Source organism: Mobula birostris, chromosome 14 (assembly GCF_030028105.1).
Source record: "Mobula birostris isolate sMobBir1 chromosome 14, sMobBir1.hap1, whole genome shotgun sequence".
In the NCBI taxonomy this organism is placed as follows: Eukaryota; Metazoa; Chordata; class Chondrichthyes; order Myliobatiformes; family Myliobatidae; genus Mobula; species Mobula birostris.
This window is the reverse complement of record NC_092383.1, coordinates 36,198,425-36,210,780: the sequence shown is the minus strand read 5'-3', so window position 1 is coordinate 36,210,780 and position 12,356 is coordinate 36,198,425. Positions and strand designations below refer to the sequence as shown.

General features: G+C 46.1%; 1 protein-coding gene across 4 annotated transcripts in view; it reads right to left on the bottom strand.

Annotated features, from left to right (window-relative positions):
- lrrk1 (leucine-rich repeat kinase 1) overlaps positions 1–9,230 on the bottom strand; it is a 209,902-nt gene extending 200,672 nt beyond the window's left edge. For 2 of the 4 annotated variants that reach the window (XM_072278373.1, XM_072278375.1), the window contains exons 1-2: positions 8,871–9,229; positions 5,879–6,059 (exon numbers count right to left, since the gene is read on the bottom strand). The gene's annotated coding sequence lies outside the window, so the exon portion shown is untranslated. Of the gene's footprint in view, positions 1–5,878; positions 6,060–8,315; positions 8,335–8,870 lie in introns of those variants that run through there. The other 2 variants (XM_072278376.1, XM_072278374.1) reach the window with 2 other exon arrangements.
- Between the last annotated feature and the right edge of the window lie 3,126 nt (positions 9,231–12,356).

The following is a 12,356-nucleotide window of genomic DNA, read 5'->3' as shown; positions in this document are numbered from 1 at the left end:
AATTTCCTTTACTCCACTGAAATACTGAAAGTCAGACTTCACTTTCTCCCTATCAAATTTCAAATCAAACTCAATCATATTGTGATCACTGTCTTCTAAGGGTTCCTTAAGCTCCCTAATCACTTCCAGTTCATTACATAGCATCCAATCCAGTACAGCTGATCCCTCATCGGCTCAACAACAAACTGCTCTAAAGCCATCTCATAGGCATTCAACAAACTCACTCTCGAGATCCGTTACCAAATTGATTTTCCCAATCAACCTGCATGTTGAAATCTCCCATGACTATCATAACATTGCCCTTTTGACATGTCTTTTCTATTTCCTGTTGTAATCTGTGGTCCACATTGCAGCTACTATTGGGAGGCCTGTATATAACTGCCATCAGGGTCCTTTTACCCTTGCAGTTTCTTAACTCAATCCACAAGGATTCAACATCTTCCAATCCCATGTCGCATCTTCCTACTGATTTGATGCCATTCTTTACCAAAAGAATCATGCCACCCCCTCTGCCTACCTTCCTATCCCTCCGATACAACATGTAACCTTGGACATTCAGCTCCCAACTACAACCATCCTTCAGCTACAATTCAGTGATGGCCACAACATCATACCTGGCAATCTGTAATAGTGAAACAAAATCATCTCCCTTACTTCCAATACTTTGTACATTGAGATATAACACTTTGAGTACTGTATTTGCTACCCCTTTTGTTTCGGCATCTCTTAATGCACTGATACTCAGTTTGTTGGCTGCAATTATGTCCTATCATCTGCCTGCCCTGCCTGCCTGCACACTATCGTTGCTTTTTTACCACCTGTCCTACCCCTGAGTCCCTTCACTCTGGTTCCCACCCACCCCCACCAAATTAGTTTACACCCTGCCCAATAGCTCTAACAAACCTGCCCGCGAGAACGTTGGTCCCCCTCGGGTTCAGGTGCAACCCGTCACTTTTGAACAGGTCATGCCTCCCCCAGAAGAGAGCCCAATGATCCAAGAACCTGAAGCCCTGCCCCCCTGCACCAGCTTCTCAGCCATGCATTAGTTTGCCAAATTATCCTGTTTCTACTCTCACTGGCGCGTGGCACAGGCAGCAATACAGAAATTACTACCCAGAAGATCCTGCTTCTCGGCTTTCTACCTAGCTCTCTAAATTTTCTTTTCCGGACCTCTGCTTTTCCTTCCTATGTCATTGGTACCAATATGTACCAAGACATCTGGCTGCTCTCCCTCCCTCTCCAAAATGTTGTGGATGTGATCCAAGATGCCCCTGACCCTGGCACCTGAGAGACAACATACCATCCGGGGTCCCGTTCACATTCACAACTATTGAGTCCCCTATCACTACCGCTCCCCTCTTCTTCCTCTTTCCCTTCTACACCACAGACCCATGCTCAGTCCCAGTAACCTGGCCTCCGTGGCATTCCCCGGGGAGGTCATCCCCCACAACAGTATCCAAAATGGTACACTTATTATTGAGGGGAATGGCCACGGGGTGATCTGAGCTAGCTGCCTATTCACATTCCCATTTCTCCTGACACTCACCCAGCTACTCGCCTCCTGTAACTTCAGGGTGACTACTTTCACTGGTAGCTGAGACTAGAACTAGGGGACATAGCCTCAAGATTTGGGGGAGTAAATTTAGGTCAGAGATGAGGAGGGACTGCTTTTCCCAAAGAGTGATGAATCTGTGGAATTCTCTGCCCAATGAAGCAGTGGAGGATACCTCAGTAAATATATTTAAGACAAGGTTGGATAGATTTTTGCATAGTTGGGGAGTTGGGGAATTAAGGGTTATGGGGAAAAAGCAGGTGGATAGAGATGAGTCCATGGTGAGATCAGCCATGATCTTATTGATTGACAGACCAGGCTCGACGGGCCGGGTGGCCTACTCCTGCTCCTATTTCTTACGTTCTTATGCTCCTTGTAACTCTGTTCGATTATCTCCACACTTTCCTGTGCAAGCTGAAAGTCATCCAGCTGCTGCTCCAGGTCCCTAACACAATCTTCAAGGAGATGCAGCCAGATACGCTTTAGCAGATGTAGTTCCCTTGGAGACTCTGGGGTTTCCCAGGACTCCAACATCCAGCATGAAGAACATACAACTGCCATTTACTACACTAGGTACAGTAAGAGGGGAAAAAGAGGGAACTTTGACAGAAACTCACTCAGAGTAAACGCATCTTTCGAGCTGAAGCCTCCTTTGATCCAAAGCCTGACACTGCTACTCTAACCTTTGGCCTACTCCCAAAAATGGCCGCCCCGCTTGTCCCTTCTGTACTTTTAAACAAGCATCACTGACTTGTGAGAAACCTCATCGCTGTGGCCTGCTTCTGCCACTGATTGGGCTGTCGGAATGACTGATCGGGCCATCGAAATCCTTTGAACTTTGGCAAACTTCTATAGATGCACAATAGTGAGTATCCTGACTGGCTGCATCAGGGCCTGGTATGGAAATACCAATGCCAATGAATAGAAAAGCCTACAAAAAGTAGTGAATAAAGCTTAGCTTATTCACAGGAAAAATCCTCCCCACCAGGACAGGAGTTGGGAAGATATGTAAAAGTGTATAAGAAGACATTGGCGAGGCCGAATTTGGAGTATTGTGTGCAGTTTGGTCACCTACCTACAAGGAAGGATATCAATAAGATTGAAGGAGTGTAGAGAAAATTTACATTGTAAATCAGTACAGATGTAAGGAGTTTCTTTTTTTTTATATCACTGCATAGTCTAATTAAAATGGCTTCTTTGTTATGTTATAATTGAAAGGGCTTCTTTGTTATGTTAACTGCTGAGGAAGTCCTCCTGCTAGCAGTTTGTTTTGGATTATCTATTGATAAGAGGACAAATGAACCAATTGGGTTAGCTGTTATGCTTGTGGTGTGTCTGTAAGATACTGTACGCGCGGGGTTTTGGGGCAGAAGGCGGGAGAGAGAGAGACACACAGAGGATGGACCAGGTGCTGTGAGTCCACTAACGGGGTCGGACCCTGAGTGGGGCATTCGGCAAGGAGAGAAGACGGAGACGGACTCGTGTGGAGCGTCTGGTCGACCACCGTTGTTGGTCCCAGGTGGCCGGTCGAGGTGGTCCGAGGGGTCGCAGGGTGAAGAAGAAGGGTCCTGAGCTCCAACTATTTGTGCACGAAGAGATTGAACTTTGATAAGTGTGGCACCTTTTATTTTCCTTTTATATTTTATTCTCTATTCATTATATAGTTCCAGTAATATCTATAAACTGTAAATCTTTTAATTGTATCTGGTGTATTGTCTGTTATTTGGGTGGGGTGGGGTACCTCACACAGCATCCACACAAACTAATTACCCAGTTTGGCGGGGCCGAGGGCTGTTTCCCTAGACGACAGCGAGCCGAGCGACCCTGAGGCTGGCCAGGGGGGTTACATAGAGAAAGATGTGCTAAAACAAAAACCTGAGTTATAGGGAAAAGTTCAATAGATTAGGACTTTAGTCCCTAGAGTGTAGAAGAACAAGGGGAGACTTGATAGAGGGATACAAAATTATGATGAGTATAGAAAGAGTAGATGCAAGCAGGCTTTTTCCACTGGGGTTAGCATGCGCCTCAGATAGCCTCTCACACCAAGTCCAGCTCCTGGCCTTCATGTCTGGCTTAGCTACGAAACCAGGCAGAACCGTTTCCACTAACAGAAAAAATGGGCAAAGGCGACTTACTGGCACCTTAAAGCCAGTCGCTTCGGGCAGATGGGGCTCAAAGGCCGTGGCTGGTGTCTCATCTAGGAGAAGGATAACTCTGATCTCAAACCTCTGCTGCCTTGCACTCATGGGAAAGCAACAGGAGTAAACCCCAAGGGAAAAATGAGGAGCTGGAGTCCCTAAGGCAGTCCTACATTGAGTTCAACGCTGATTTGGCAACTCCTGCGATGCTGCTGGTACCAGACTGTATCAGTCTCTGCCATCCCTTTGGGTTCAGATGCGCAGAGAGGGCATGGGCAACAGTTTGCTTTCCATATCGCACTGCCCAGGCTTGCATATCCAGACAGCCTGGATGCAACGCCCATGGTCGACCCTGACTGACAGAGGCCTCAATCACTCACTAATGGTTAAGACTAGAATTAGAGGTCATGGGTTAAGGGTGAGAGGTAAAATGTTTAAGGGGAAACCTCTTCATTCAGAGGACGGTGAGTGTGGGGAATGAGCTACCAGCGGAAGTGGTGGATGCAGGCTCAATTTCAACATTTAAGAGAAATTCGGATAGGTAAATAGATGAGAGGGGAATGATGGGCTCTGGTCAGTGGGGTTAGGCAGATTAATAGTTTAGCATGGACGAGATGGGCCGAAGAGCCTGTTTCTGTGCCGTAAGTGTTATATGACTCTAAGGACCCCCACCATCCAGGCCACGCTCTCTCCTCACTGAAGGAGATACAGAAGCCTTAGGTCCCACACCACCATGTTCAGGAACAGTTGTTACCCTTCAACCATCAGGCTCCTGAACCAGTGTGGATAACTTCACTCACCTCAACACTGAACTATTCCTCAACATACAGACTCACTTTCAAGGACTCTACATCTCATGTTCTCAATATTATTTATTATCTGTTTATTGTAATTGCACAATTTGTCTTCTTATTCATGTTGAATATTTGTCCACCTTTGTTTGTTTTGTGCATTTTTTCATTGATTCTATTGTGTTTCTTTGTATCTACTGTGAATGCCTGCAAGAAAATGAATCTCAGGATAGTATATAGTGACATATATGTAGTTTGGCAATAAATTTACTTTGAACTTTGAAAACAAAGGCCAGAAGGAGTTGGGTTTGAAATAAAGGCCTGAAGAAGTTGGGTTAGCACTTGATGGAAGATAATTTGGGAAACCATGGGAAGATGCAGCAACGAGACTCACTGAAGTGTCCTGTGTACTGGTTCCCATTTGCTATAAATGTCAGCAAAAGACCAAGTACAAAAAGCAGAACTTGCAGAAGGGCATTGAAGTGTGGTCACAAACTAAACCCTGACACAGGCAAAATACAGCCAATTTTGTAAGTCTCAATCTTAAAAAAAATGCCCTGAAGCTTCACAATCCATCAGGCAGAATCAGCAACCATCAGACTACTGCACCAGCATGGATACCTTTACTCACCTCAAAACTAAAGTATTTCACAACCTATAGACTAACTTTCAAGGACTCTACAACTCATGTTCTCAATATTTCAACTCATGCAACTCCTGTTAGGTCATCTGTCATTCAGATCCCCAAACACTGCCTCCAAATGAAACCACATGCACCCATTCATTGAATACCTCTCTGCTGCCTCATCTGTTTGGAAAAATATCTCATCTTCTCCAGTCCATAATCATGACCTAATCTTCCAGTTGCTTGTCATTTTAATTCACTGCTCCAATGACACCACCCTAATCTCTCTGCAGTTCACCTCCTAGGTGGTACAAATGGGCTTCAATGAAAGCTCAGGCAATGATACCTGATCTTCCCATTAGTCATTGTGCAATTCTGTAACTGAGCAATTTCTAATCATAATTGTTGCTCCCTCTTTGACCAGTAAATATTGATAATGGTTCTGCTGTTACCTTCCACAGTTTCTCCAAACCCATCTTTTGTTTCCTTATCTGTACCATCTTCAGATGCTTCATCAAGAAGTTTTATCATAGAGGCAGGAGTGGGGCTGTTTGTTGTTGATTGCCCAATTCCATTCATACCTCTTCATGCATGCTTTTAAGTTTTAATCAACATTCAGGCTGCTTACTGGCAGGTAATATTCAACCACAAAAATGCTAGGTTGTTTCCTCAAGAGGAAGATAATCATCAATTCATGATGTTCAATGGCCTGTATCACCCATCAGTGGTAAAAATTACTGATGATTTTGGTCATCAGTGTACAAAAATTTACCTGGCTACAACAGTGGATCAAGGCGCTCCTCCTGACTCGGCAAAACTTTGCAACTGTATACGAGGCCCATCAGGAAGACAGTAGAATGATATTCATTTTCCTGGATGAGTACAGCTCCATCAATGCTCGTGAAGCTTCTTTGTCAGTGGGTATCGATCCCGAAACTCCTTGCCCAACTTTCCTGAGATGGACAGCAGACAAAGTTTATCAGCATCTCCGCAAGGGAAGTGAAGCAAGGGCAGGAAGTACAAGCCTTGCTAGTGACAACTAAATCTTACCCATGTATTAAACAACCAGCGTTTGCACGTTGTCTTTGTTCAGACATGTCATTATTCCTAAATCCACTTCGTCACAAAACGTTCCCATATTTTGTTTTTTTGCATTCCCTTCCTCCTTATCCTGAACTTGACTTGATTAAAGCTTTCATATCTCCAGCTTTTACAGTTGCGATCAAAGGTTACCCATCTGCATGAACGCTCCACTTGCCAGCTAGTTACAACATTATGGTTTTGTTTTCTGAAACTTGTTGATATTTTTTAAGTTAAAGCTGCACATACTTGATGAAAAGAAAATATTTGATGTGAACCCCTCCTATTAACTCCAGCACTGGCTCACAAACAAGTTAAGGATCACTCAGACAAAATAATGACAGGTCGTGGGGATCCAGGGTGGGTTCCTGGGTAGTACCAGCAATATTACGCCTAGCATCAGATCCCCAGAGCCAGTGAGTGAGACAACAGAGAGGGATTCTACCCCAAAAACATGTTGCATCTAATATCTTGGAGGTTAGAGTTGGCAGTGTAGGTGATACAGTATTTACTCATTCACCTTCCTTTCTACATCTTCTTCCTCACAACCTGGAAAGACAATCCCTTCCATTATCAAAGATCTGGGACTTTCTAACCAACACTTGTTGAAGAACCTGTAATGTGGGCTCTGGCAGACACAGCTCAGCACCTTTACAGAGCCACTTTGAGAATGCCAACACACACTGGAATTGCCAGTAATTGCCCCACCCTCACTTATAAACAGTAAACAGAATCAGGTTTAATATCACCAGCTAATATCGTGAAATTTGTTAACTTTGTGGCCGCAGTACAATGCCATACATAGTAATATAGAAAAATTAATTACAGTAAATATTTGTATTAAATAGTTAAATGAAATAAGTAGTGCAACAACAAAAATTTTAAAAAGTAGTGAGGTGGTGTTCATGGGTTCAATGTCCATTTAGAAATCTGTTGGCGAGAGAGGTAGAAGCTGTTCCTGAATCTTTGCGTGTGTGCCTTCAGGCTCCTGTACCTCCTTCCCGATGGTAGCAATGACCTTGGTGATGGGGGTCCTTAATGACGGACGCCGCCTTTTCGAGGAATCGCTCCTTGAAGATGTCCTGGATACTACTGAGGCTAGAGCCCATGATGGAGCTGACTAAGTTTACAACTCTCTGTAGCTTGTTTCAATCCTGTGCAGTAGCCCCCCAACCCCCATACCAGACGGTGATACAGCCAGTTAAATCCAATGAATACTTCAGGACATAGCACAGAGAAATATTGCACAGCAAGATCCTACATATAACCAGGTAATCTATTTGTGGAAGTAACGTTGTGGGGATGAAAATGCATCAGTCATTGGCACATGGAGGCAACTCAAAGCAATTCATCCCATCGGCAGCACCTATATGGAGACGGGAGATTCCAGACGCTGTAATGTGCAACAACATTGGTGACGCACCGTTCAAACGTGTGATTCTTTCCCGCCTGCTAGTTCCTGCAGCAGGTTGTTATCAGAGGTCAGACATCCCTTTCATAATGATACTGTATTCAAGTAGTATTCAGAAAGGCAACACAGACACAATGCTTCGTGTTACTGGCTTTTCAACACTAACAATCGTAAACTCGGCTTCACTTTCCACGATTTCCTCTTTTCCCCCGTCAGTGTAATATTTCCAGTATTCACTGCATTTCACTTTTCTGTCCGATTATTAAATACCTGCTCAGTTAAAACATAGAATATTTGTTCAGGACCCGAACATGCCCTTCGGCCCACAATCTCTGTGTTGAACACAATGCAAGATTAACAGACACAAAATGCCGGAGGAACTCAGCAGGCCTGGCGGCATCTATGGAAAAATGAGTAGAGTCGAGGTTTAGGGCCGAGATCCCTCATGCCAAACTGCACTAAATCCCTCCCACCTGCACATGGTCCGCAACCTACGTATACACGTGCCACCTCAAAGCCTCTTAACTACCGCTGCCGTATCTGTTTCCATCGCCATCCCTTGGCGCCCACACTGAGTCAAAAACTCACCCGGCACATCTCCCATAAACTTTCCCTCCGCACCTTAAACGCACACCCTCCAGCAGTACGCGTGGGTTCATCTTACTGGCGCCTCGGGTGAATTAAATTCAGTCATTACTGTACAGTAAGAAGAGCTCACCGGCGAGAACTGACCCCTTCAGGGATCGTGGGTCGGACAGTAAGAGTCCGGGAACACCAGAGCTTGCCCGGAGTACCCAGGTGCTGGAGTGGGGATTGGGAGCACTCCGTGGTGTTAAACCTTACTCCGGCCCCGTTCCCACTGCCTGATGACTCCAACATTATCTGTACGAACAATACTTTCCCCCGGTATGAAACAGTGTGCGTTTCTCAAACCTCCGAGAGAAGGGCCTTATTGTTGTGTGAACCCACGGCAAAGTCTCTCCAGCAGCAGGGCAAGGTGAATTTGCTCCAAATAGCGATAAACGCGGGGGTTCTGAAGTGTTCCCGCCCTGCCCCACAAAAAGTTTTCACTGCAGCCTGGAAGACGTTTTGCTTCTGCAGCAGGCAGCCAGTGAAACTCTGTCCCGGCCAAGGCGGGCGGGACGTCAATACGATACCACGGGTGTGCCCCCACTCCGCTCACTATCCGACGCCCGAGAAGGTCAGCGCGGCCCCGGAACCGGACCGGTTGCCGCGCCGGTTTACCTGCGGAACTGTGGCCGCACCGGCTTACCTGCGGAACTGAGCCCGCGTTGCCGCTAATTCCTGGGCCGACTGTTGTAAACAGGAGGGCTGCGGAATGAGGAAGCGTGAGTGGCGGTGTGGGAGGAGAAAGAGGGCGGGCTGGGTTTGACTTGTACTGCGAATCATCGGTGTACAGTAGAATGGCGTGCTAGTCCCACAGCGAGCCACGGACTCGCAGTCCATCAGCGTCGGCCCAACCGACCAACCCGCAGGGCTACAGCCGGATAAGTCACGAGAAAACATACAGCCAGCCCCGGGTTACCACCGGGCCAACCTATAAACTAACATTCCGTCATCTCCGGACCAACCTATAGACTAATATTCCATCAACCCCTGGCCAATCTATAGACTGACATTCCATCAGCCCCGGGCTACTACCAGACAAGCACCACATTCCACAACCAGTCCTAGGACGTCACCGGACTGGGCCAACCCACAAGTACGCCCCACCCCTCCCCCGGGCTACCATATCTGTTTCCCAGGCTCTCCGATCCCATGTCAACCTCCCGGTCCAACCATTCCCGGTCCTGTTTTGGGCAGGATTGGAGTGCCATCACTGACTGAGTAATGATCTACTTATTTCTGTTTGGTGAAGTCTGATGTGGCATCTGTAGGAGGACCCACCTGAAAGTGGGGGCAGTTTCTAATCTTAAAGAACACAGATGATCCATACATACCAGGTCATCTCCCAGGAGAGCAGCTCCATTTACCCTCACTGTCCCTCTGAAACTTATTCCCTCTTACACGTGACCCTCACTCCCCTTGATTATATTTTGCCATTAACTTACATTAAGGGATAATTTACAGTGGCCATCTGCTTGCCAGCACATAGTTCAGCACGTAATTGGGATTTGGGGTAAACCGGGGGGTCTGGAGGAAAGCCGACGAACATATAATCTTGGCACCTGTGGTCAGAATTGAGCCTGGTTCTTTGAAGTGCATCACCCTGCTAGCTCACATTGCCATTTGCCCAGAAACTCGTCCAATTGATCTGCCCACACCCCGACTGGTTGAAAAGGCTCACAGCCCATTGGCAAAGAAAGTTCACCTCACTTCCACCCTGTCAATGCAGACATCCCACCCTGCAAAAACTCATTTCAGGGAGGTAGCACCCCCATCCCCTGCAATCCCCCCCCCCACCACGGTCGACCTCCAAGGGTGCATGTAATACTTTGGTTAGTGACTTTGTCTAATGTGTAAACCAAGTTGGGTACATGCAGAAAATGTGACATTAAAATATGTACTTATATTATCATGTTTATTCTAATACAACCTTAAGCAAGTGTACAGGGAGTTTGGCCTCATCACATGTAGAGTAGCTCCTTAGCAGCTAGCCAGCTAGTTTAAATAGTGTTAGCTATGCTAATGAATGAATGACACCTGCTAAACTCACCTCAACACGTCTTTTACATTTTAACCCACCATGGGCAATAGAAATGTCACTGATGCTGCCTGGCCTGCTGCGTTCACCAGCATTTTTTGTGTGTGTTGCTTGAATTTCCAGCATCTGCAGATTTCCTCGTGGTTGCAAACAGTGCAGCGAGCAACACTGTCATTATTTTTGAGGTCGACTGTAAAGCCCGCCCACAGAGAAAACTGATAGGTCTACTTAGTACGAAGAGAGACCAACCAGGATGCTCTCTCTCACTCTCCCTCTCAAAAAATTCAATTTCCAGGATATTGTATTTAATTTCCAGGCATCAGGGGGCCGCTATCAATATGCCGGAGACTTCCGGAACTTCCGGGAGAGGTGGGATGTCTGTCAACGCCAACTCCAACTCCACAGCAGCAGGAGCAGGTTTGGTAACACGAGACTTCATCAGGTGAGGTCCTAACTGACCAACTTCACTGATGTCCATTGTTTTTTGAAGATGTAACAAAGAGGGAATGATACATAGGTTTTAAAAAGACCCCAGATATTACTTTAGATAGGCCTTCAGGACTGAGGACTGTTCTGAGGAAAAGGATGAGGCCAATAAGGGATGCACAGTCTCTGCCACGGATGAGCAGGAAATGCCTGGCATAACAGGGTGGATAGCCCAGCAGGTGGTAAACTCCCTCTGTCATTTACACTGGGCTTCTGCCTGCTCCCAACAGAGGAACTCAAGGCTCTCAAATTCCAAATACTCCAGTGTGCCAGCGGTCCCCATGTTGCTGAGGGGGAAGAGGAACATAACTACCCTTCTCCAGCTCTTTTCAAGCGACCGAAGATTGGAACTAAATGTGTTTGGGGAGCACTTCAAGAGACTGGAGTCGGCCAGGTGAAAGACATTAAAGATTAGATAAAGATTGGCTTTATTTGCCGTATGTAAGTTGAAACATACAGTGAAACGGGTCCTTTGCAACAACGACTAACTCAATCTGAGGGTGTGCTGGCTGCAGCCCACAAGTGTCACCAGGCTTCTGGCACCAACATAACATGCCCACAGCTCACTAACCCCAACCCGGATGTTTTTGGATTGTGGAAGGACAGCGGAGCACCAGAGGAAACCCACACTATCATGACGAGAACATGCAAACTCCTCACAGACAGTGTCAGGAGTTGAACCCTAATCACAGGCACTGTAAAGTGCTGCACTAACCACAAAACTACTGTGCCACCTGGTAGTTATGTCACCTGCCCATTGGAACCAATTGAATGTAATTAGGGTGTTAATGTTTGGAATTTTGGCTTGGCAGAGAAAGTTGATGATGATTCATTTATCCATCTGGTGATCTGGAGGATTTTGTGGAAACAATGAAGATGGTATCTCTCTAGTACCATTTGTAAATGGTTCAGGTCTCAGGAGTAGGCAGGGAAGCGGGGTTCACTGCTTGCACATAAACCACAAGCTTCGCACTGGCTTTGATGTTGTGATCTTGAAACTCTTTATCTTTCAGTTGATCAAAGGCTGTACTTTGCACTGAGTTTTATCAGCAATGCCTTCTTTTACTAAATGGTGGCTCCTATGGCCCGGTAAGAAGTTAATGTTTTCCAGGGCTTCACTGTGGACCTTTGTTAAAGGAAAAATGTTTGTTTGTTTGTTTGTTTGTTTATTGAAATGCAGTGTGGAATAGGCCCTTCCAGCCCTTCAAGCTGCACAGCCCAGCGTCCCCTATTTAACCATAGTCTAATCACGGGACAATTTACAATGACCAATTAACTGTCTAGCTGGTACGTCTTTGGATTGTGGGAGGAAACCAGAGCAACCGGAGGAATTCCACGTGGTCACTGGGAAAGCATACAAACTCCTTAAGGCAGAGGTGGGAATTAATCCCGGGTTGCTGGTGCTGCAAAGCGTTGTGCTAACCACTACACTATATCAATGAATGAGTGACCGGGTGCTTAGTCTCTGAATTATATACTGTCCAATGTGCATCTAGGTACCTGACAACAGACTAAGGAATAAGAATGGAAAATACAGTCAGGAGACAAGTAGCAAAGTGGATTGTTAGTTGGTTTCATAGAGCAGAGAGTGGGGGCAAAGGATAGCAA